The 24494-nt window shown below is 44.8% G+C and overlaps 1 long non-coding RNA gene across 3 annotated transcripts in view; it reads left to right on the forward strand.

The window, feature by feature from the left end:
- The window catches only part of LOC138759283 (uncharacterized), a 31820-nt gene that overhangs the window by 1326 nt on the left and 6000 nt on the right, over positions 1 to 24494 (forward strand). For 2 of the 3 annotated variants that reach the window (XR_011354692.1, XR_011354694.1), the window contains exons 2-5: positions 2120 to 2196; positions 22050 to 22221; positions 22310 to 22412; positions 22585 to 22715. This is a non-coding gene — a long non-coding RNA (uncharacterized lncRNA). Of the gene's footprint in view, positions 1 to 2119; positions 2197 to 22049; positions 22222 to 22309; positions 22413 to 22584; positions 22716 to 23743; positions 23894 to 24494 lie in introns of those variants that run through there. The other variant, XR_011354693.1, reaches the window with a different exon arrangement.

Below are 24494 nucleotides of genomic sequence, written 5' to 3' on the forward strand. Positions count from 1 at the left end.
GGTGAAGGAAAATGCTCAGGGTTTCTACAGGTATATTAAGTGCAAAAGGATAATAAGGGACAAAAATGGTCTTCTTGATGATCAGTGTGGTTGGAGCTGAATGAGATGGGGAGATCTTAAATGTTTGTTTTGCATATTCACCCATGAAACTGACACAGTGTCTGTGGAAATGAGGCAAACCGCCAGTGAGGTCATGTAACTCATACAGATTAAAGACAAAGCTCTTGCTGTCTTAAGGTAAATAAGGGTGGATAAATCCTTAGAGCCTGACAAGATAGTCCCTTAAACCTTGAGGGATATTCATCTAGAAATTTCAAGGGTCCTGGCAGGTACAGTATATTTAACACATCCTTAGCCATGGGTGAGGTGCTGGAGGATGGGAAGGGAGCTCATGCTGTTCCATTGTTTAAAAAAAGGCTCTAAAAATACTCTGGGTAATTATTGGCCAGTGAGCCTGAAGTCAGTAGTGAGCAAGTTATTGGAAGGTGTTCTAAGAGATTGGATATAATTTGGATAGACAGGGACTGAATAAGTATAGCCAACATGGCTTTGTGCATGGTAGATGGTGTTTAACCAACCTTATAGAGGGTTTCAAGGAGATTATCAGGAAAGATGAAGAAGGGAATGCCTTTGTGGACTTTAGAAAGGTCTTTGCCAAGGTCCCATATGGAAGGTTAGTCAGGAAGGTTCAGCCACTCAGTTTTCTTAGTGAGGTAGTAAATTGGATTAGGCATTGGCATTACAGGAGAAGCAAGAGAGCACTGGATGATTGCCTCTGTGACTGGAGGCAAATGTGCTAAGTTGGGTCAGCAAGTTTGCAGATGACACAAAGATTGGAGTGAACAGCAAGGAAAGATTTTCAAAGCTTGCAGAGAGGTCTGGACCAGCTGGAAAAACGGGCTGCAAAATAGCCGATGGAATTTAATGCAGACAAATGTGAGGTGTTGCACTTTCAAAGGACAAACCAGGGTAGGATTATACACTGTGTGGTAGAACAGAGGGAGCTAGGAACACAGATACATAATTTCCTGAAAGAGGCACCACAGGAAGATAGGGTCATTAAGAAAGCTTATGGCACATTGGCCCTCATAAATCAAGGCATTGAATATAGGAGTTGGGATGTTATGGTAAAGTTGAATAAGGCATTGATAAGGCCAAATTTGGAGAATTGTGCGCAGTTTTTTTTCCACCTGACTACTGGAAGGATATCAACAAGATTGAATGAATGCAGAGGAGATTTACGAGGATGTTGGTGGGACTTTAAGAACTGAATTACAGGGAAAAGTTAAAATTTATTCCCTGGAGTAGAGGAGAATGAGAGGGGTTTTAATAGAGGGATACAAATTATAATGGGCATTGATAGAGTAAATGCAAGCAGGCATTTTCCACTGAGAGTAGGTGAAATTCAAACTAGAGGGCATGGGTTAAGGGTGAAAGGAGAAAAGTTTAAAGGGAACATTAAGGGGAACTTTTTTCCACATGGAGAGTGGTGGGAGTGCGGAATGAAATGCCAGCAGAATTGATAAATGCAGACTCATTTAAGAAACATTTGGGCAGATACATGGAACAGAGGGATATTGGCCGGATGCAGGGACTAGGGAGAAAAATAGTTCAGCACAGTCTAGAGGTGTCAAAAGGCTTGTTTCTGTGCTGTGGTGTTCTATGATTCTAATGCTATAGTGAAGTGACCATTCTTCAACCACCATAGGCTGAGAGCTTCAAGTGGTGACTTAACAGTGTGGCATTATAAAAGCTGAGTTGTAAAGAGAAGGCAAACTGAAACCCAGTATAAAATTTCACTTTCCTAGTCCATGACCAATCGTATTACTCTTACCTCTGTCCTAACGACAATCCGTTAACTCAGTGCAGACCAGGAATTGAAACTGGGAGCTTGTTCGTCCAGATGGTGGGGAACCATACAGGTCATTCATTTGCCCACAGGGGGACCCATGGATCCTCTGTTTGATGGGTATTCAATTTCATCTTCCCCTGGGAGGCCTGGGTTAAATCCATTCTTTCTGGTCAACCAGTAAGCAAAGAATAGGTTTGTATGTATGTTTGCACATACAATCTAAATGGAAGGGCATGCTTTTAATTTTCCATTTACTCTTTGGTGCAGGAAGACATGTAACCGCATCGTGTATGTTTCCCACATTGAGGCAGTGACAGCATTAGTGCTTTGGCTCTTTCTCACAGGTACTGTGTAAATGCATGTTCTGTTTTTCTCTCTTTAGTGCCTTCTTTCTATTCTTTGTTTGCCACTTCCTGGCTCCCTCTCAGCGTTTCTGTCTTTCTATCCTTTTTATCTCAGCCAATATGTGCACAGGCATGTGCACCCATACATGTGTGAAGTGTTGCATGGGGGTGTGTGTGTGTGTGTGTGTGTGTGTGTGTGTGTGTGTGTGTGTGTGTGTGTGTGTGTGTGTGTGTGTGTGTGTGTGTGTGTGTGTATGTGTGTATGTGTGTATGTGTGTGTGTGTGTGTGTGTGTGTGTGTGTGTGTATGTGTGTGTGTGTGTGTGTGTGTGTATGTATGTGTGTATGTATGTATGTGTGTATGTATGTATGTGTGTATGTATGTGTGTATGTATGTATGTGTGTGCGCACTGTTACAAATCAATCTGCATTGCCAAAACTGCAGCAAGAGCAGGGCTATCCACCGATACAGTGAGCTCCCTGCCCTTAATTTTCTGTGCTTGTCTCATTTGAATAACTTCTCATAGCAACCAGAGCAGTGCTGGCCCGATGAAGGAAATAATGGGGAATGCAGAAAATCTGGCCACAGATAGATAACATATGGAGCAAATATCATCGGCAGGAAAGGGAATGGATGGAAGAGGCAATGGGAGGTATGGTTGATATTAATGGCCAAGCTTCATTAAGAGCTGGGAGATATAACTCTGATTCCATGGAAGAGATAGGTTAGTTTTCTGGCTGAATAGGAATTTGAGAAAGGTGGGGAGCAGCGAGAAGCAGCTCAAACTTTCCTGTTGCCACTCATTTCAACTCCCCGCCTCATTCCATTCCCTGGTCTCGTGCACTGCCAGACTGAAACCACCTGCAAATTGGAGGAACAATACCTAATTTTCCATCTAGACACCCTCCAACCAGATGGCTTTAATGTCAACTTCTCCGGTTTCTGTTATTCCCCACCCCCCCCCCCCACCACCCCACACCTTATCTTTCCCGGTCTCCTTACCTCTAGCTCTCTCCTGTTCCCTCTCTCTCCTTTCTCCCAGCTCTGCTTTCACAAAGCCCCAAAGCCCATTCCCCAGTCAATTATAACCTTTCTTCTCTCCTGTGTCCCATCCATGTCCAATTAACACCTTTGGTCTGTTGGTCTGTATTCCTCCCCCTGTCCATTCTTCCCTCCTCAGCTTTTTCATTTAGGTGCCTGTCTGCTTTTTCCTCATACCTTGAAGAAGGCCTCATCCCATAGTTGCTGCGAGGCCCGCTGGGTACCTCCAGCATCTCTGTGTTTTTACCTCAGGCATTTGCGCTGCTGTGCTTTCAAAAAGGAATTCCAGTATTGAACCCTCTCCAGTTGGGCCATCAATGCATTGTTTGAGATAACCTTGCCGGATGCATTTAGTAATTCCTGCCCCATCCATGTCCTTATGTGCAGTGAAAATTCTAGCTGAATATGAAGGTTTGAATTTAATTTCTATTAAAACCCTATTTTATTCCAACAGCTAGAGCGATCTCCCTACATATTTGTTCCAACCACTGATCTCTGCCCCCAATTACTTGGATTTTATTTGAGCTTCTAATTTAATTTTAAGATATTTTCTAGTCTCTGCCAAATTTCCAGGATGGCAGCTGAGTGAATTGTGGTGCGATGCAGAGAGTGGGAGATGTGTGAAATGTTAGAGTGAGAGTAATTGTCCAATACAAAGAAACACAATGTGTTATTCCAGGCACATTGGTGAATGTTGTTCTCCTGCAGCAGTCGATGAGCAGGCTCTGTGTGCTTGTGCTCTAAGATTCCCCAGAATCGTAAGTGAATTAACCACTTGGACTATTTTTGTTTTATCGGGGAGGACTGTCATAGAGTCAGAGGTTTACAACATGAAAACAGGTCCTTCTGTCCAACTTATGCATGTCGACCAAGTTGTTTACCTGAGCTAGTCCTTGTGCCTCTGTTTGACTTGTATCCCTCTAAAACATTGGTTTTCAAACTGACCCAAAACGCATTCTCTAAGCCATAGGTGCTCTGTGATTAGTAAGGGATTGCTTAAGGTGTTTTGTGAGTGGAAAGAAAAAGGTTGAAAACCACTGTTTTAATCGTACCTTATTGACTCGTTATGTGCACGGTTTCATAACTCCAAAGGAAATGGGCCAATGACAATTTTTCTCAAGCAAAATATAACAGTAACAATCGGGTCTAGAGCAGTGGTTCTCAACCTTCCCTTCCCACTCACATACTACCTTAAGCAATCCCTTACCAATCACAGAGCACCGATGCCATAGGGATTGCTTAAGGTGCAATGTGAGTTTGGGGTGCAGTTTGAAAACCACTGCTCTAAACCTTTCCCATCCATGTGTGCCTAAATGTCCTTTAAATCTTGGCTGTCTATCGTTCTACTGTCACAAGAACATTTGCTGCACCCATTAGAAATTTACTCTTTCCACCTGGAAAAAAATCAAGAGCAGCTGAATAAAACATAATTAGGATTTTTATATTTACAAAGGTAAATATACCCATGTGATTCCATGGGAGTTCAAGACTACATCCCAGGATTAAAAGGGATAATTGCAGTTTGAATTAATGTACCTTGTGTTTCCTTGAATATATGTTGAGATGTTCAGTGGTAGGATATTAAAACATGTAGGTGGATGGATAGAAACAATATCAGGAGATGATCTTAAAATTAGAACTGAGCCCTGTGGAGCCATTCAGGAGACAGTGTCCTGCAAAGTTGAGTGAAAAGCTAGATCTCTTTTTACTAATTAAACGTAGATGTTGAGAGATGTGGAGGAATTAAATGAGGGATCTTTTGTTTTTTGCTGAGTATCACAAGTTTAGCAGGTGATGTGCTTTGTAAATACTGATCAATCATGATCCAATCAAATCCATGAGGAAGATGGACCTCCTCCTGTTCCTTCTTACTCTCCTCTAAAATCCCCAGACACCAAACTTTAGCAGACAGCGAGGCTTTGATGGAATCCAATTCTGGGCCTGGGTGTTGTTTGTGCAGCATTTAAACCTTTTCCCAGTGGCTGTGTGGGTTTTGTCCAGGGGGTCTTGCTTTCTTTGACATCCCAAAGATGTGAAGATAGTAGGTTAATTGGAAACTGTAAATTGCCCCTCATGTGTAAATGAGTGGAAAAATGTTAGGGGGTAATTGAAGGAAGGAATTAAAAAAAAAAAATTGGATTAATGCAGGATTAGTGAAAATGGGCCATAAGTGTGGAGACTTTTGGTCCCGAGGAGTTGTTTCTGTGCCTGCAACCCAAACTCCAATTAACCTTCGGGAACGCCATTCTTCTACCCAAGGACAAATGAAACTCCAAAATATATGTTAAACCAACCAGAAGGGTCTATTACTAATTGCCACGTAAGTCAGGACATGCATATTGTCCCAGCTTTATAACCTTACATAAGTCATACAAGGTTTAGTGATTTCATTTAACTCTCATTGTGCCAATATGTTCAATGTAGATTCCAAATTCATAAGGATATTGGTCACTGGATGTGGTTTCTCACTGAAGATGCCAGCAGAGATCTATTGTTTTTCTTTCACCAATCTCAAGGGATAATTTATATCAAACTGAGCAAGCAATGTCATATCCATGAAACAGCACTAATGTTGCAGAATCTCAATGAATTCTTAGCTCAGGTTACATTCTCCAGACTTGTGCCCATGCCCTTCTGCAAGTGAACAGTGGGCCATGCTGAAAGCTGTAGCAGAACTAGGAAACATCTTTTTGGATGTGTGCTGACTTCATAGAGTTGTAAGAACCTCTGAGCTAAGAAAACACCCTGTACTCCTGAGGCTTTCAAGATCTAATTAAGTTTTCTTCTTTCCAAAACCACACTGTACGAAAATGCAGCCCAAAGATGCTTCTATCTATATAAGCATTCCAAGTTTAAGCTTTGCTTTCATGCCAAGCCTCCACCTGAAGGCTGGCTATAAGCATGGAGGGAGAATACAGTATAAATTTCATGGAGAAGCCCTAAAAGGCTGCCTCCTGCATCACAATAATTTTGAGCGGCTCCATAGCGCAGCCTGTCGAGTTGATGCCATTCATACACACTGACGCGGAAAGAACCCTTTGATGGATCATGGCTGCCCCAGAGCAGGCAAGACAGATGGTTGCGATGTTTGCAGCCATTCTTAGTATCCAGGCAGAAATCCTGCACACCGTCATTAAGACTATTAATGCCATTAAATCCCACTCCTGCGTCTCAGGCTGACGACGTCACCGTGATGTCATCAAGCCGCCTCTAACCAGCCGCTTGCAGCGACATCACATTCATGCGAGGCGGCGGAGAGGAGCACTCCGCTGATTATCCTTCCTTGAGAGGGATTGCAGTCAGCGCCTTGGAGCTGGCCACGGTGCCTTCATGGAGGTAAGTCTCCTGCCGTTAGGGCGGAGGATCTCTGCCTTTACACTCGGGCTTGGTCACTAGATGAAATGGCCCACTAACTTGGAAATGCAATGAGCATTGTTATTCAGATGAATAAGGGGACATGCATCTTAAACTTAAAATAATTAAAATGTTGTAGGGAAATACTGAGGGAGGTGAATGTGCTCTGACAGACATGGTCTAATCTTCACAACCTAAACACATCATGTCAGCCCTACACTGTGGAGGTTGTATGTAACTTCCATTGTGCAAATTTCTTCACGTAGATGCCAAACTCATAAGGAGGTCAAACAGCCACTTTGATTTTGCAAAAACCATGTGGAAGGGATATTGTTTTTAAAAAAAACTTTGAGTGGTAGCCAACTTCATTGCCTTTGGTTTTTTAAAAAAAGTCATATTTATGGAATTACAAAAATGCATTTGATTAGAAGCAAAGCCAGTGTTTTTGGTGTGGATATTATCAATTGAGGGATGATTGCCCTGCATTGAATTTAACTGGGGTGTGCTGTTGGACAGAGATCATAGACTGTCCATATTTATGTAGAAAGTGCTGACAGTTTTGCACAGCTGGACAGGGGTTATGCTGGGGGACAGTGAGCAATTAATGTCACCAGCTAACATCTCAGATTCAGAGAAATTATGTGATTGTATGGTGGACAGATTGCAGTGCTGCTTTTTATTCACAGAGCTCCTAATACTGTTCAAACCCTATTAACCCTACACTAGCCTCAACAGAAACTAGGTGACATTTAAAACAATAATATTCATCCAACATGTCTTTCACTGGCTTAACCTTACAGCCACTCAAGATTTTCTGGCCCACGATGTATGCATGCCTATCCTGCTTCAATACACACAAAGTGACATTGTTTCATTTCTGATGCAAGTTGTTACAATGCCACATGACAAGTGTGTGATGCCAATGGCATAATATACTGCCTCTTCCATACGTCAACCAGTGCTAACGGCTGTATGTGTACAATAGTGACCGTCAGACAATATCCTAGCATTGTATACGTCACATCATCTCTCTGTTGCCATATGGTAAGCGCACCCTACTCAAGTAAACCTCGATTTTTCGTGCTGGATTAAACCGTTATTGTATTAAACCTGAAAGAAGATGATGTGCGAGAGGAAAAACCCAGCCCCTGCTGAGAGGTCTAGCCAAAAGCCTAGGAAGGCGCTGGAAGGAATTGACCAACGAAGAGTTAATCGAAATAGAAGAATGAAGAGCTAAGGAGGAGCCACAGAAGTTGTTCACTGTAAAGGGGTTGGCAAATGTGTTTTCACAAGTGAATAAAGCCATTGCCGATTTGGAAATCATGGACCAGAATGCCAAAAGATTCGTCAAGGTTGTTTGACAAATTAAGGAAGCTTTAAATTGCTAGCGTCAAATCTACGCAGAGAAAATAAAGAAGCATATAATCCAAACAAATTTAAGCATGTTCTTCAAACCTGTGACTCCTGCCACAACCCCCTGCCCTTCACCCCACCAAGATGAAGACTGTGACGACCCACAGCCAAGTACAAGTGCATTCATATACTGAGTAGGTTAAAAGAAGGCTGTACAGGTATATGACGTCTACATGCCCTGCTAACGTGCTTCTGACTTGCATCCATTTCGAGATCCGACCAGACGGTCAGAACAGAATTCGGACGTACCTGTATGTCGGGGAATGGCTGTAGTTGTTTCTATGTGTTCATTGCATGAGGATGTGCTCACCTGCCCACAACCGAAGAGGGACTGTTTTAGGGACCTCTTTTCGATGGATGAATATTTGATCTTCAGCTTTCCTGAATGTTCCTTTATTTAAAATGGGGTGGCAAGGTTGGCATAATGGTTAGCACCACATCTTTACAGCACCAGCGATCGGGACCGGGCCGGGGTTTGAATCCCCGCGCTGTCTGTAAAGAGTTTGTACATTCTCCCTGTGTCTGCATGGGTTCTCCCCAGGGACTCCAGTTTCCTCCCACCATTTGAAATGTACCGAGCGTGTATTGGGTGTAAATTTGGTGGCAAGAACTGGCCTTTACCATGCTGTATGTCTAAATTTAATTAATTTAAAATGTGCAAATGCACATATTTATCCGAAAATTGGCTGACCTCACATCTGCAAATGCGTATCAAAATTAACTCATCCCGAAAGTGTGAAAGACTCCATATAAATGCAAGTTCTGTGTAAAATTGAGGCAGTGCGATGTCAGATGCAGTGGCCACTCCAGGACACCGGTAGTTTTGTTTTTCTTTTAAATATACTTAAACAGTATACCTAAATTGATAAATAGTTGCACAATTTCAGTATTTATAGTCATGGCTACCTGACGCTACACCTTACAGTATTTAAAGTTAGTTAGAAACGTATCCTATGCAACTGCATTATCGCCTGGTTTGGAAGCTGCACCACCTCGGATCGCAAGACCCTGCAGAAGATAGGGACATCAGCGGAAAAGACCATTGGGGGCTCTCTTCCTACCATGTCAGGCATCGAGAACATTTGATGCAGGCAAAGGCAATAAACATTGTGAAGGACTCCACACATCCCTCACGTAAACTGTTCTCCTTTCGGCCATATGATGGGAGACACCACAGCACTCGGGACCTTACGTCCAGATTGGGAAACATTTTTTCCACCAAGCCATCAGATCCTGAATTCTCAGAACATCTGTGGCTAGGAAACCATGGACTGTTACTGTATGCATCTCAATATTTCAATGTTTAACTTCGATTATAACATATTTATGAAAATAAACTCCCTGGTCCTGGAGAAATGCTATCTCATCTTTACCATGCAAGCTTGGTATGAGCAATAAACAGAGGTGACTTGACTTGAAATTGCACTTAATCTGAATTTGGGTGACTAATGGATCTGCAGATTATGGTGACTAATGTCCTTGTTCTGTTTTATATGTGTGGTCTTTACAGCCTTAGGAGCAGTACATTGACTTAATCTTATGTCCTGTTTCTAATGCTTTGTTTGTCTATTAACCTTTGCTTGATCATTTGTTTGTGATTGCTGCCTCCTGCATTTTGATTTTTGCGTACAGGTAGTCCCCGACATATGATGGGGTTGTGTTCCGGCGCTCCCATCATAAGTTGAAGAAACTGTAACTCAAAAAAGAATACCGCACCCACCATTTTTATAACTAAATGTTGAACACACCATTTTGAATACAGAGACTGCGAGCATGGTGGAGTCAACATCACAAGAGAATGTGCTCTATGATTCTCTCGCGTGATGCTGCCATTGTCCAGAATCACACGGCGCATACCGCAAGTGCGGGGACTCATCGGAACTTGGAATCGAGAGTACGGATTCGAACCGTTATAACCTCAAATTCTTGTCGGACCGTAGAAAATTGGGGACCATCGATACTAAGCTGGTATCCACATTGTACTTGTTCTCTCTCTGTTGTGTTTATGCAAAGAAACTTTTATGATCACGTATACACTACCTGAAAGATGGAGGATGCAGATTGATTAGTAACATTCGAAACACAATTAAATGAAGAAAAATTAGCAAAAAAAAACTGACTGGAAAAGTTCTTACTGGTATGATGGGCTGCACAGATTTCTGTGGGTAAGGTTCCACAATCCTAAGATATACTTACTTGATGATCAAGATGATTTTACTGTCAAACATACACTTACAATGTACATATGTACTGAAATTTTTAATTCCTTCAGCCAAACTGGTACTTCTGTTTTCATTTTAAACATTTATGCCTGCTGAGAGTTTTTATACAAAATGAGCCAGAAATGTGGTTCCAGTTCCACATGTGCCGTAGGTACTGACATCATAATATAATTTACATAAATTAATGTCATGTCAAGTGAGTGTGCCATGTTGAGATCAGTGACGCTGTGTTCAAAGGCAGAATCGTAGATGCCAGAATATATTTTATCTGACCACGACATTCAGAAAAATAGTGCCAAAGTTGTATATTAAAGAATCATGAAGGCAGCTCCATTTGACATCCATAATTTAAAACAGGGGTGGGCAACCATTTTTAAAAATTCACATTCCACCTTAAGTATTCCCTATGCCATAAGTACCCTGTGTTTAGTAAGAGATTGGTTAAGGTAGTACGTGTGTGGGAAGGGAAGGTTGAGAATCATTGCTCTAGACCCAATTGTTACTGAGATATTTTGCTTAAGAAAAATTGTCATTGGCCCATTTTCTTTGGAGTTATGAAACCATGCACATAACGAGTCACTTAGTACGATTAAAACAGTGGTTTTCAAACTTTTTCTTTCCACCCACATATCACCTTAAGCAATCCCTTACCAATCACAGAGCACCTATGGCATAGGGAATACTTACAGTGGAATGTGAGTTTTAAAAAAGTTTGCCCATCCTGGGCTTAAAACATTGCAATGCATTGGTCAAAGTGAATCAGAACAACTGAAGATGTTCTCATAGATAACCAAATGTGTGGCCAAAGAAATTTTTTTTTAATCTCAAAGGAAAGAGGAAGAAGGAACTCCAGTATGAAGACCGATGAATACCTGTCCCGTAAAGGTAGACCAATTAAAATTAAGGTGTGCAAAAGACCAGAATGGGAGCAGTGCAAAATTGGGAAGGTTGCGGTGTTAGGGAAAACAATGTAGGCTAACAGAAAAGCAGGACTATGTAAAAGTTTGGAAATGGTGAGAGTTCAAAATCTCAAATCTTCTTTTGAAGAATATTAATAATCGGAGAGACAGGCTCCAGTTGATTACTACTACAGCATGCAGTCTACATGTGTGCTTGGGGCCTAAGCAATCTTAAACAGAAACATAGGAAAGGGGGCAATAGTGAAATCTATAAATTCACTGGAATACCTCGGTTGTTGGCTGAATAATGGGAAATGATGAGTCCGAATGCAGGATGGAGATTGAAATCTGAGCTGTACCAGAATAACAATCCTGCTCTCAACGTCGACAAGAACAAAGAACTTAACATAGATTTTATAAAGAGTAGGTCGGAGAACCATGCACCTGTCTTCATTGATGGGATGGCAATGGAAAAGTTGGTACCTTCAAGTCTGGGAGTTGACATATCGGAGGACCAGATCAAGGGAGCTGTGATGAAGGCACACCAAGACCTTAAACCTCCAAGGAGATTTCACATCTCATTGAATATTATATCAAAATTCTCCAGCTGTACCATGGAAAGTATACTGACTCCTTGCATTGTAGCCTCATTTGGTAACTTGAGTTCCCAGGAATGCAGAAGGCTGAAGAAAGCAGCCAAATCTATTGCGAGCTTTGACTTCTTATCGATTGAAGACATATGTGTCGCGCTGTCTCAAGAAACTAATCAATATCATAAAGGACTCCATCATCCAGGTTACTACTTGTTCTCTCTGTTACCTTTGAGAAGGAGGGACAGAACCCCAAAGTCCAGAACCTTTACGTTCAAGAACAGTTTTTATCTAATTGCTACCAGGCTCTTGAACTTCCCTGTGCTACCCGAACTATAAACTACTCCTGGACCACAAAAAACCTGACTGCAGTATTGAAATGATTTTCTTTCCTGCACTAACTGAAAGTGTGACTATTTATTTTTTTAACCTTTATGTGTTTTATCTCTATCTTTACTGGGGTCATTTTAATATAGTAATCGGTGTGTGGTGGTACACCACTGGCCTACTGCAGGGGGAAACCTCTGTACCTACAGGAGTGTAAAGGGACAGGACAACACCTGGCCGGCTGTCAATCAGTTGGCCTAAATGGATCAAGCCCCACCCGGTCGGGTGTCAATCACCCTCCGGGATATAAGCCTGTGCCGGCCTCCCGAGCCTCACTCAGCCACAGCCAGCCTGGTGCTGTGGAAGTCTGTGTGGATTAAAATCTGTTGTATAGTCTTTATCTTGTGTGTGTCTGATTCTGGCTAACAGCACACCACAATTTAATCCACAAACTTTTCCCACGGCGGCTATGGAAAAACTCCTGTGAACAGGAAGCCTCGAGGTCGACCCACACCACCCAGAAGCCCAGAAACGCTTCGAGATCTGGCAGTACGCGGTCGAGGCAATCATTGAGGCACATGGGGGCGACATCCTGGACTCCGATTGTAAGAGGTTGGTCCTACTCCGGTCAAATCTGGGTCCCCGAGCCTTCCAGGTAACCAAAGACTGCTCTATGTACAAAAGCGCAATGGATACTCTCAAGAACTTGTACAAGCCACCCATGAGTTTGGTCTGTGCAAGGTACCTCCTCAACACCAGAGCCAGCAGCCCAGGGAGACGGCTGAGTCTTACCTGGGACACTTGCGAGAGTTGGCCTGACTGTGTCTGGCTGAACCCGGGGTAGGTGTAGAGGAGGTCGGGAGGCTGATCTGTGATGCCTTGGTCCGAGGGCTACACTTGAGGGCCATCCGGCAGAAACTGCTGGAAGATGACATCTATCCCCTAACCAGGACTGTGGAAATTGTCCAAACCCTGGAAGCAGCAGCCCTGCGCGTTGAAGCCTTCAATTCCAGGTTCCCCCAGGCTCCCTCATGGACCTCTCACACTGCAGCTACAGCCCCAGGCTGAGCTGGGAAGGAGAACGTTGCTGCGGCAGGCGCCCGGTGCCCCTGTCAGTACTGTAGGTCTCGGTGTGGATCAGATCGATGATCACGCCAAAACTGCCCAGCTAGGAACATGTATTGTTCCCGATGCGGCAAGAAAGGCCATTTTCTAAAAGTGTGCCTCTCTAAACCTGCCGGGAGCTCAGCAGCCCTCTATGACCTCCCTACCTCCCCGCGGGACCCCGCACGTGCACGTGCCGGATGGCGCCATTGTCCCCGTGATGACTTCCATCTTCCATGACTTCGACCGCGCAACATCCAGCCCCACCAGCGACCGTCACAGTATGTGCCCTGAGCATCTGCCCGCCCTCTCCGGCAACACTCACTGAGAACTACAATGATGTCACTTCCGGCTCACAGTGTGACATCACTTCCTGCTGATGTATTGACGTCACTGCCGGCGGCCATGATGACATCATTTCCCCCAGCGCAGCGGACACGGCTTGGGAAGAAGGCCACCCACGCAGCCGCCCCCCACATTTCGCAGCCATATTGGGCCAGACAGCACCCAACATGGAGGGACCCTGCCGACGTTGAGAACAACGTGGTCAACATGACAGATGACCAGGCTGCCCTACCGATGCTCCCCACACCTCCAGTTACCATCAGGTGCCACACGCCACACCCAGTGACTGACAGCAATGTGGTCAACATGGGCATTGACCAGGCCGCCCTATCAATGCTCCCCACACCTCCAGAAGCCAAAGGGTACCACACGCTGCACCTCACGACCGATGTCGATGTGGTCAACACGGGCGATGACCAGGCTACCTTATCGACGCTCCCTATCCCTCCAGATAGTGACAACTCCGACTCAGAAATGGTCCTGGCCGCCACCATGCTGACCAGGGACATCCGCCATCTCAGGTGCTCGATGATGGAAGTGCGAGTCAACGGGCAGGTAACAAAGTGCCTGTTTGACAGTGGCAGCACCAAGAGCTTCATTCCCTAAGGTTAAAGGTCCACCCCACCACCTGCTCGGGATAAGACTGTTGGTATCCCTGGGTGCTGCTCGGTCAATATAACGGTGGGAGGGGAGACTTACACAGGATTCAGGCTCCTGATCATGCCCAAACTCTGTGAAACACACCTCCTGGGCCTGGATTTCCAGTGCCACCTGCAGAGTGTTATCTTTGCCTTCAGGGGGCCCCAACCTCCACTCACATTGCACAGCACGCCAATCTACCAGCCCTGGCCAACCTGCGGCCTCACCACACTGCACATTACCCCATTGGTGCTCTTTCTACATCTTGTGTTAGGGTGCAAGCCGGTCGCCTGCAGAAATAGATGCTATTGCATAGCAGGCAGGAACTTCATCAAGGCAGAGGTGCGGCGACTCCTGGCAGAAGGTGTTTTTGAACCCAGTAACAGCCCTTGGGGAGCCCAAGTCCTGCTGGTCAAAGGGGGAAGTAAGCCAAGGAAAGGAACATAGGAAGTAGGAACAGGAGTAGGCAAAAAATTGCCCATCGAGCCTGCTCCGCCATTCAATACAATCATGGCTGATTGATCATGGATGGTCGTGGATTAAAGCCAGACCATTAATCGGTACACCCAGCTGGATGCATACCCCCTGCCGAGTATCGTGACATGGTCAATGAGATAGCTCACTACCGGGTTTTCTCCACGATTGACCAGAAGTCAGCGTATCACCAAATCCCTATCCACCCGAAGGACAAGCCCTACACCGCCTTTGAGGTGGACAGGCACCTGTACCAGTTCTGCCGGGTTCCTTTTGGTGTCACAAATGGGGTCTCCGTCTTCCAGCGGGAGATGGATCGCATGGTAGGCTGGCACAAGCTGAAGGCGACGTTCCCATATCTGGATAACGTCACTATCTGCGGCCGTGACCAGCAGGACCACGATGCTAACCTGGAAAAATTCCTCCAGACGGTCGCGGAGCTGAACCTCACTTACAACAAGGAGAAGTGGGTGTTCAGCACCACTCGTCTTGCCATCCTGGGGTACATCGTGGCCCATGGAGTTGTCGGCCCAGATTCGGAAAGGATGCACCCATTAATGGAGTTACCCCTCCCCACCCACTCTAAAGGCCCTCTGCAGGTGCCTGAACCGCTTCTCTTATTACTCGCAGTGGGTCCCTCTCATCTCGGACAAGGTCCGCCATCTGGCCCAAGCCACAACTTTTCCCCTCCCACCTGAGGGGCTGGCAGTCTTCACCCATATCAGGCAAGACATCGTGGACGCCACAATGCAGGCTATGGATGAGGACTTCCCCTTCCAGGTGGAGAGCGATGCCTCCAAGGTAGCCCTTGCTGCTACCCTCAATCAAGGGGAGGGGGGGGCGCCCCGTCGCCTTCTTCTCCAGAACCCCCCATAGCTCCGAGCTAGGGCACTCCGCCAATGAAAAGGAGGCCCAAGCGATTGTGCAAGCAGCCCGCCTTTGGCGCCACTACCTGGCCGGCAGGAGATTCACGCTCCTCACAGACCAATGAGTCATGGCGTTCATGCTTAACACTACCCACAAGAGCAAGATCAAGAATGACAAGATCCTGCGCTGGAAAGTCGAGCTGGCAACCTACAGCTACGACATCCAGTACTGCCCCGGGAAGTTTAACGACTCCCCTGATGCCCTCTCTCACACCTGCACATCTATGCATGATGACAGGTTGCAGGGATTGCATGAGTCCCTCTGCCATCCGGGCATCACCCAGTTGTACCATTTTGTTAAGTTCTGAAATCTACCGTACTCCATTCGGGACGTCAGGGACGTGACCGAGGCCTGTCGGGTCTGTGCAAAGTGTAAATTCCGCTTCTTCTGCTCCACCCCACCCCCCCACCCCCAAGGCCCACGTTGTAAAGGCTACTCGGCCTTTTGAGCAATTCGACGAGGACTTCAAAGGGCCTCTGCCTTCCACGGACCAAACCGTCTACTTCCTCATGGTAGTGGACGAGTACTCATGCTTCCCTTTCGCCATTCCTTGTCCAGACACCTCCGCGGCTACCATCATCAGGGCCTTGGGGCAGATTTTATCTGTGTTTGGCTACCCCACCTTCATCCACATGATCATGGATCTAGTTTCATGAGTGACGAGCTGCACCAGAACCTGACAGTGAGGGGCATCGTGACCATTCGCATGACAAGCTATAACCCGAGAGGCAACAGGCAAGTGGAATGCAATAATGGTGTGGTCTGGAAGGCAGTCCTCCTGGCTCTCAGGTTATAAGGGTGGGTCATTGAGTACTGGCAAGATGCCCTGCCCGAGGCGCTCCATCCCAATCGGTCACTGCTGTGCACGGCTACCTTCCCCAAGAGGTTAGCAATTGGAATGTCACTCCCAGTATGCCTCACGTCCCCAGGACCGGTGCTTCTGCGTAAGCATGTACGGACACACAAGGCTGAAGCCTTGGTAGAGCAGGTTTTCCTCCTTCATGCAAACCATAACTACGCTTACGTTAGGTTTGGCAGTGGCAGGGAGGACACCGTCTCAACCAGGGACCATCTGCCCCAACTGTAAAAGAGTTTGCTGTTCATGTGTGACTTTGTTCGGCACCTCCAACCCAGGATGACGCTGACTAGGCATACATCCCCGTCCCCAGGTAGCTATGGGGCATTCAGGGCCTCCTTGACTACCAGGGGCCTGCTTCAGCCTCAGGAGACAAACCCGCCACCCCACCCATCCAATACAACCCGCATATGTCGACCCCAGCCCCCCGGCCCCTCCGTGTGGCACCATACCCCTGCCGCCAGTCCCCCCACTTCCCCTCTGACCAGTGACCAGGAGCCAGTCCTACGATGGTCACAGAGACCCCGGCGGCCGCCGAATCGTCTCAACCTGTAAATATTGTATGTACATAGTGGGTGCAATTCCTTGTTACTGCCCCCCTGGGACAATTTTAAAGAAGGGGGTGAATGTGGTGGTACACCACCGGCCTAGTGCAGGGGGCATCCTCTGTACCTGCAGGAGTGTAAGTGGACAGGACAATACCTGGCCGGTTGTCAATCAGTTGGCCTGAATGGATCAAACCCAACCCAGTCGGACGTCAATCACCTTCCGGGTTTTAAACCTGTGCCGGCCTCACGAGGCCTCACTCAGAGTTGCTGCAGCCACAGCCAGCCTGGCTCTGTGGAAGTCTTTGTGGATTAATGCCTGTTGTACAGTCTTTACCTTGTATGTGTCTGATTCTGGCTAACAGCGCACCACACGGTGTATGTTATGTACGTGTTTGGCTGCAGTAAGAAAGAATTTTGGTGTACCTGCACATTGTTGTACAGATGTTTATTACCATAAATGGCTACAAATAATTTCAGGCAGCACGGTTATTGTAGCGGTTGGCATAACCCTGTTACAATGCCAGCAATCGGGACTGGGGATAGAATGCTGCACTGTCTATAAGGAGTTTATGCATATTCATGTGGGTTTCCCCTGGGGGTTCTGGTTTATTCCTACAGTTCAAAACATACCAAGGGATGTATGTCAGAATCGTGCTCAAAAGGGACTGTTACGGTGCTGTATGTCTAAATTTAAATTTAAACTCCTTATCATCACACTGATCATCCACAAGACAAATCCATCAGTCCCCATTGTGCAGCATTGAACTCTGGGACAGATGCCTTCTGGAAACTGGATCACTTCCTGTATCTCAGAAACTAGTTTCTAGGCAGAGATTGGTGATGAAATATGCATGTCAGTTTTGGTGAGCTAGCACAGCCTTTGGTCAAACACAGGAAAAGATATTTTATGGTCAAGACCTCAGGCGTGGTGCAAAACATACAGTCTCCTATGTAGCAGTGATCCCTTGCCCTCTCATTTGCTTTTGAGGCTTGGACTACCTACAACAGCCATCTTCTCAATTCACTGGAAAATCCCATCAATTCTGTCCCCACTAAATGCTCCAAATACACAAAGGATAAGAAAATACAAAATATGTGTTATCTCCTGAGCTAACATACCGAGGCCACAGTTCCACTCAATGTGCTTGCTTGGGCAGGCTATATCATTCATATTCCCAACCCAAAACTCCTGTGACAGACAATCTAGTCTGAGTTCTGTCATGGGAGGAAGTTGCCAGGGAAGCAGAGATAAAGATTCAAGTTTGAGTTTATTATCATCTGACTGTACCTATACAACCTGATGAAACAGCATTTCTCTGGACCACGGTACAGACATAATACACAGTACATAATAATTTTATATTAATACATGTGTGCTGGATTGAAAGGGTCTTCAATAATTCTCTGAGTCCTATTTAAGCTGCGCTCCCCGTAAATCTCGTCAATCTTCTCAGCCACTTTGATGATCCACTCTATTGACTTCTGGACCAGTGCATTGCAGCCACTGGACCACACAATGATGCCATCAGATAGGACACTAAATTGTGCTCCTGTAAAAAGTTGTCAAGATGGGAGCCAGTAGCTTTGGCTTCCTCAACCCCTTTGGAAGTGAAGGCATTGTGCCTTCCGGACTTATGAAGACTAATAAAGCCTCTGTGAAGAAATCCTCAACGACCTTCAGTAATCCATAAATGATAACTGCTCAAATTGGAGAAGGAATATTTGGGATTGTTTTGAGAACTATGCATCCATGCAGCAGGAGCACATAAAAGCCTAGTGTAAACACTCGAAGGGGCGCAGCACTATCTGCCCCAACTGTAGAAGAGTTTGCTGTTGATGTGTGACTTTGTTCGGCACCTCAAAATCGTAAAAAATACATTATCGGAGTGATCTTTGAGAAGATAACTACTAGAGCAATCTTCAGGTGAGCTAGTCCTGTTTCATCAATGATTCAGACCTAGAAAGAAGATGAATAAGAACTTTTAGGCTATAATTCCAAAGGTAATATGTTTCATTTTGCCCAGGAACCCACTGGGGCTCGTGTGTTATTCAACTTGAATATGGGAATCTAGTTGATAGGGCTGATACTCTGGTGCTATACTCTGTGAATGTCACTCTGCCGAAGTTGCTCGATTTCATTTGAGTGAGGTCCTGCCTGTTCCTTTGAGTGAATGCAAAATATCCTGAAGCATTATTTTCACGAGGAACAAGGAAGATGTGCTGAGCAATATTTATCCTGAAGTCCCCTTCATTATGCTGACAAAACCTTGCTGTATGAAAATTTGCTGTAGAGTTTCCTAACCTTCGACCTATGTGACTTACGACTGAAAAATAAATACTGTATAAATTTTTAAGAATAAAGAAAAAAAATATGTAGATATAAAAATTACACTTTTGGGGTGAAGGTGGAAGCCTATCTATGGAAAATAGTGCTTATGGCAGGGGTGGCCAACCTCTCGCGAGAATGGGCCTTGGTGGCGGCCATGTTGTATTTGACGAATGATAAAATGGATACAGTGAATTCGAGATATGACCAGTCAGTCAGAATGGAAATCGATCACAAGTCGGGGACTACCTCACTGGAAAAGCTCTGTTGCAGTATCTATCACCCCTACTTCATGAACATGTTCCCACAAACACCAGAATAAGAATTTATTGTCATAAACATGTCACAAAATTTGTTTTGCGGCAGCGACACCGTCTAAACATTTATATAAACCACCTTACAAAATAAATAAAAAAATAGTGCAAGAAAAATTAAAAGACAAAGCCAGTGTGTATGGATCATTGTTCATTCAGGAATCTGATGGCTAAGAATGTGTCCCTGTGGTCCTCTGGTACTGATGTAGATCACCAAGTACAAGCAGCAAGATCTGACATCCTGTGATCATGGAGGTTTTGTTAGATATTTCTGCACTACCTGTCCCTATATTATTCACAGGCAAACTCCTGCGGTGGGGGGGGGAGGGGGAAGAAAATGCATTTGTGCCGCTGAGTGCTCACCTTCAGGCTTCTGTATCTTTTTCCTGATGGTAGCAGAGTGAAGAGGGCATGGTCTGGGTGGTGGGGAGCTTTGAGGATAGAGGCTGCTTTCTTAAGACATCGCCTCTTAACTCAACAGAGAGAAGACGGGAACCCGTAAAGTCACAGGCTGAGTTCACAACCCCTTGGAGTTTTTTTTTTGCTTGTGCAATGTGCCAGTGTGTAACTTGAATTTAGTTTGCCTGTGAATAATATAGGGACAGAAATAGTGCAGAAATATCTAACAAAACCTCCATGATCACAGGATGTCAGATCTTGCTGCTTGTACTTGGTGATCTACATCAGTACCAGAGGACCACAGGGACACATTCTTAGCCCCCTGCTCTACTCGCTATACATCTATGAATGTGTAGCTTGGCACAACAACAACAACACCATTGACCACGGTAGTAGGTTGTATTAAAAGGGATAATAAATAAGCTTACAGGAGGAAGATTGAAAACATGGCTAAATGGTGCATCAACAATAATCTCATGTTTGATGTCATCAAAAGCAAGCAGCTGATTGTTATCTTTAGGAAGGGGTCAGCCAGATGTAGATGTGATCGTACAGATTCTATCACCAATGTGTATATGTACAGATGTACAGATGGTAGTGTAGGATGACTGTGATTGGCTGAGAGCATAGCCACACCTACTGGCAGGTCTTAAAGGATTGCTCCTAGCCAGACCAGGTCATTCTGGACTGGTCGACCTACTTGTGATATGCTCCAGTCTTTTAGTTAATAAAAGCCTTGGTTTGGATCAACAAGTCTTTGGTTCTTTCAACACGCATCACAGTATACAATCCACTGATCATTGGGGGATCAAAGATGGAGAGGGTAAGTTCTTGGGAGTTACTATCTCACAGCATCTTTCCTGGACCCAACACGTCAGTGCCTCTACTTCCTCAGGAGTTTGTGGAAGTTTGGTATGACATCGGAAACCCTGGCAAATTTCTACAAATGTCTGGTGGAAAGTGTGCTGATCATGGTATGGGGACACCAATGCCACTGAGCGTAAAGCCCTGCAAAAGGTAGTGGAGACAGCCCAGGACATCAGAGGTAAAACCCTCCCCACCACTGAGAATATCTACACGGAGCACTGCCATCGGAGAGGAGCAGCAATCGTCAAGGATCTACAGCACCCAGCACACACTCTGTTCTCACTGCTGCCATCAGGAAGGAGGTCTAGGTGCCACAAGATTTACACTGCCAGATTCAGCAACAGCTGCTCCCCCTCCACCATCAGACCCCTCAACAACAAACTCAATCAGGGACTCATTTAAGGACTCTCACTTTTGCACTTCATTGACATTTTTCTGTCTCTTTATTGCAGTTTGTTTACATTTCTTTGTGTTTACATGTGTACGTTGAATCAAGTTTTTTTGCACTGCCAATAAGTGGTACTTCTGCTTTGCTCACAGGAAAAAAAGGATCTCAGGGTTGTATGTGATGCCATGTATGTACTCTGACAATAAATCTGAAATTTGAATCTGAATCTTGAAAGGAAATGACAGCATTTCAGCTGGTTGAACTGGGAGAGTGCCTGGATCTCATTCTCCCTTACTGGGCTCTCCATGGGACCCAGTAAGATGTGTCCCCTCTCACTGTGGTGTGCCAACGTGACCCAAGGGAATCACATTTCATTTTCTGTATTTTTTAATCTAAAAAAAAATTTGAGATGCAGCATGCTAAAAGGTTCTCCCAGCTCATGAGCCCACACCACCCAAAAATGCCCATGTGTACAGTTAACTTACTAGCCCGTACGTCTTTGGAATGTGGGTGGAAACCGGAGCACCCGGGAGGAAACCCACGCGGTCACAGAGAGATCGTGCACACTCCTTACAACAGGATTCTATCCCAAGTTGATCATATTGGAATAGTGATGCGCTTACCACGATGCCAACCGTGCCAGCTTCTGTAGATGCTTTCAATTGGGATTCAAAGCCTGCAGGTTAGAATGTAAAGAGGAAGATGGGATGTATTTTAAATGAAAAGAAATGCACTTTTAAACATATTACGATGCTTCTGAATGGGAATGATGGGAAAGATTCTGCTTTTAAGCTTCCGCTTCCTCTTCCTCTTCTGCCAGTGACAGAGAGGCCTCTGCTCTCCTTCGTTTGAAGTGCCAGTTCTCATCCAGACCTCTCCTCCTAACTTAAAAGTGGCGAGAGCCAGCCAGACTACTACAGGAGTCAGCAAGATCTGGCCCAGTATTTGTTTGTGTAAACTTAGATCCGCCACACCACACTATTCAGTGTCAGGTACTGAGAGTTATTTCTTTAACTTCACACCTTTTTGTACACATCCATCCACACAAGGTAACAGTCACACTGTGGCATTTATTTGCAGACCTGCAAAAATGTATCTTTTGAGGATCCTCCGCATTGTTTGACATAAATGCTGATCAGTGCCAAGAAGGAGGAAGGAACTCGTGATCTGGCAAACGAAAGCAGTGAGTAGTCATGTCCCCTTGGTGAATGATTAGTAGGCATTAGGATACAAATTTCTTAAAGACAGTTCTCTTAGGATTCAGTATTCTCAAATGAAAATCAAAACTGCAGATGCTAGACGATAGAAAATGCTGGAAACAGGCTGTCTCTGAAGAAAGATTGTTAACATTTCAGATTGAAGACCTTCCGGCAAAATTAGAAAGGAGAGGGGAGAAAAAAAAAGAAAAGAAATTATAGATTTCAGGACGATAGGGAGGGTGAAAAGGAAATATCTCCAATAGGGTGAAGCCAGGATTGCACTCCAGGTAAGTTGTTTATGAGGTCATCTTGCCAATGAATTAATTAGAGCATGTTGTACAAAATACATGTCACTTCTTCATAAAGACCAAGTTATGGACAGTTGGAGAGCGAGGAATACTCAAAACCTTATTCGTGTAAACTTTTAGTTCTCACACCTTGCTTTCAGTCTCTTACAGTGATGGGTAATGTCAGCGTGTGGTGCTTGTCATGGAATGAGTGACTCTGTTTATCAATACGAGTTAACATATCTGGTCTTGTTTTAATCCATCTGCAATCAATGATGGAAAAGTGGAGGGGAAGCAAATTCTTTTCTATTCATGATGATTAAAGGATTGAACAAAATTCAAACTAGCATTGAGAAATGTAGCCCTTTCCCACATAGGACATTCAGCTCAATACCGGAGAGTAAGATGCTCAACTCCCAAATAATGTACCTCAATTCTAACCCCAGATTCTCCCAACTATTTATAGTACAGTAGGCAGCCTGTTCTGTACCATGGTGTTGATTATTTATGGTTGGCAAGGATTATATCTCTCTTGATTTGTTAGGGTCATCATCTTTGGAAACAATTTCCTATAGGGCTCAAGTGCATCATTGCTGTATATCAGTTACATGGCAACTTAATGGTTTCAACAGAAACACCTCAAGACTGATGGCTTTAATGTTGCTCTCTTCGTACCAATATCTTCATGTGGATATATTACATCCACAGAGCTGGCCTCTTTTGATACCAAACGTAATGGGGTACAATTGCCCACTCTTACCAAAGAGATGCAGTGCTATGCTTACTTTTGCCTTGCTAGTGAACCTTGCAGAGCCAGCTTGATTTATGGTGTGGAGTTTTCTCACCATGATCTCCTTTCTTTAGGTGGGTCAATTGCCGGGCATTTAACCATCTTCATTTGTTCCATGCTGTGATATCTTACTTCAGTCACACAGCTTGCAACCTCTCTGCATGGATCAGTGGGTTATCTTCATTTTAAGGTACAGAGTCTAAATTTGTTAAAGAAAATGTTTCCTTTCTTTCACTAGATTTCTGTGCCCAAGATACAAACAGATGGCTGGTGTTAAACTAAACAAAACGCTTTATTAAACAAGACAACTTGCAGAGAGGAAGTAGGTGCGTCCTTCCAGAGAGCAACCAGCTTGAGTCAGTTTTATACTCACAATGTAATGAAATAAACATGGTGTACAGATGTTACGTGGCACGATTTTAAAAATGGGTACACATCCATGAACCACATGTTACACAGTAAATATTTATGCATTGAGATTGGAAATTGTTCTATTTTTATATTAAAAAGGGTTATTTTTCTTCTGTCATTTCAAAGATGTGTGTGTGGCTGAAATGTCCCATGTTTGATGCTCATCTTTATTGCAAGCATACTCCAACAACACTTTTGGTAAGGATATTTCAGGAATAGATCCAGCAATATTGAAGGGGCACACGATTCATTTCCCAGTCATGAGGGTGCGTGATTTGGCAGCGAACTTGTTTCCCATGCACCTGCCCTGGCCCCCTCTGCCCCCAGTCACAACCAAACAGGATTCCCCTTGTCCTCACCTACTACCCTAACAGCCTCCGCATCCAACACTATTATCCTCTGTAATTTCCGCCACCCTCAACATGATTCCAACATAAGACACGTTCCTCTCTCCACCTTCCATATGGATCGTTCCCTCCATGACACCCTCATCCACTCATCCCTTCCCAGAAATCACCCCCTTGGCATCTTCCCCTGTGACTGCAGGAAGTGCCATGCTTGTGCTGACACCTGATCCC

The sequence above is a fragment of the Narcine bancroftii genome, chromosome 3 (genome assembly GCF_036971445.1).
Source record: "Narcine bancroftii isolate sNarBan1 chromosome 3, sNarBan1.hap1, whole genome shotgun sequence".
Classification (NCBI taxonomy): domain Eukaryota; kingdom Metazoa; phylum Chordata; class Chondrichthyes; order Torpediniformes; family Narcinidae; genus Narcine; species Narcine bancroftii.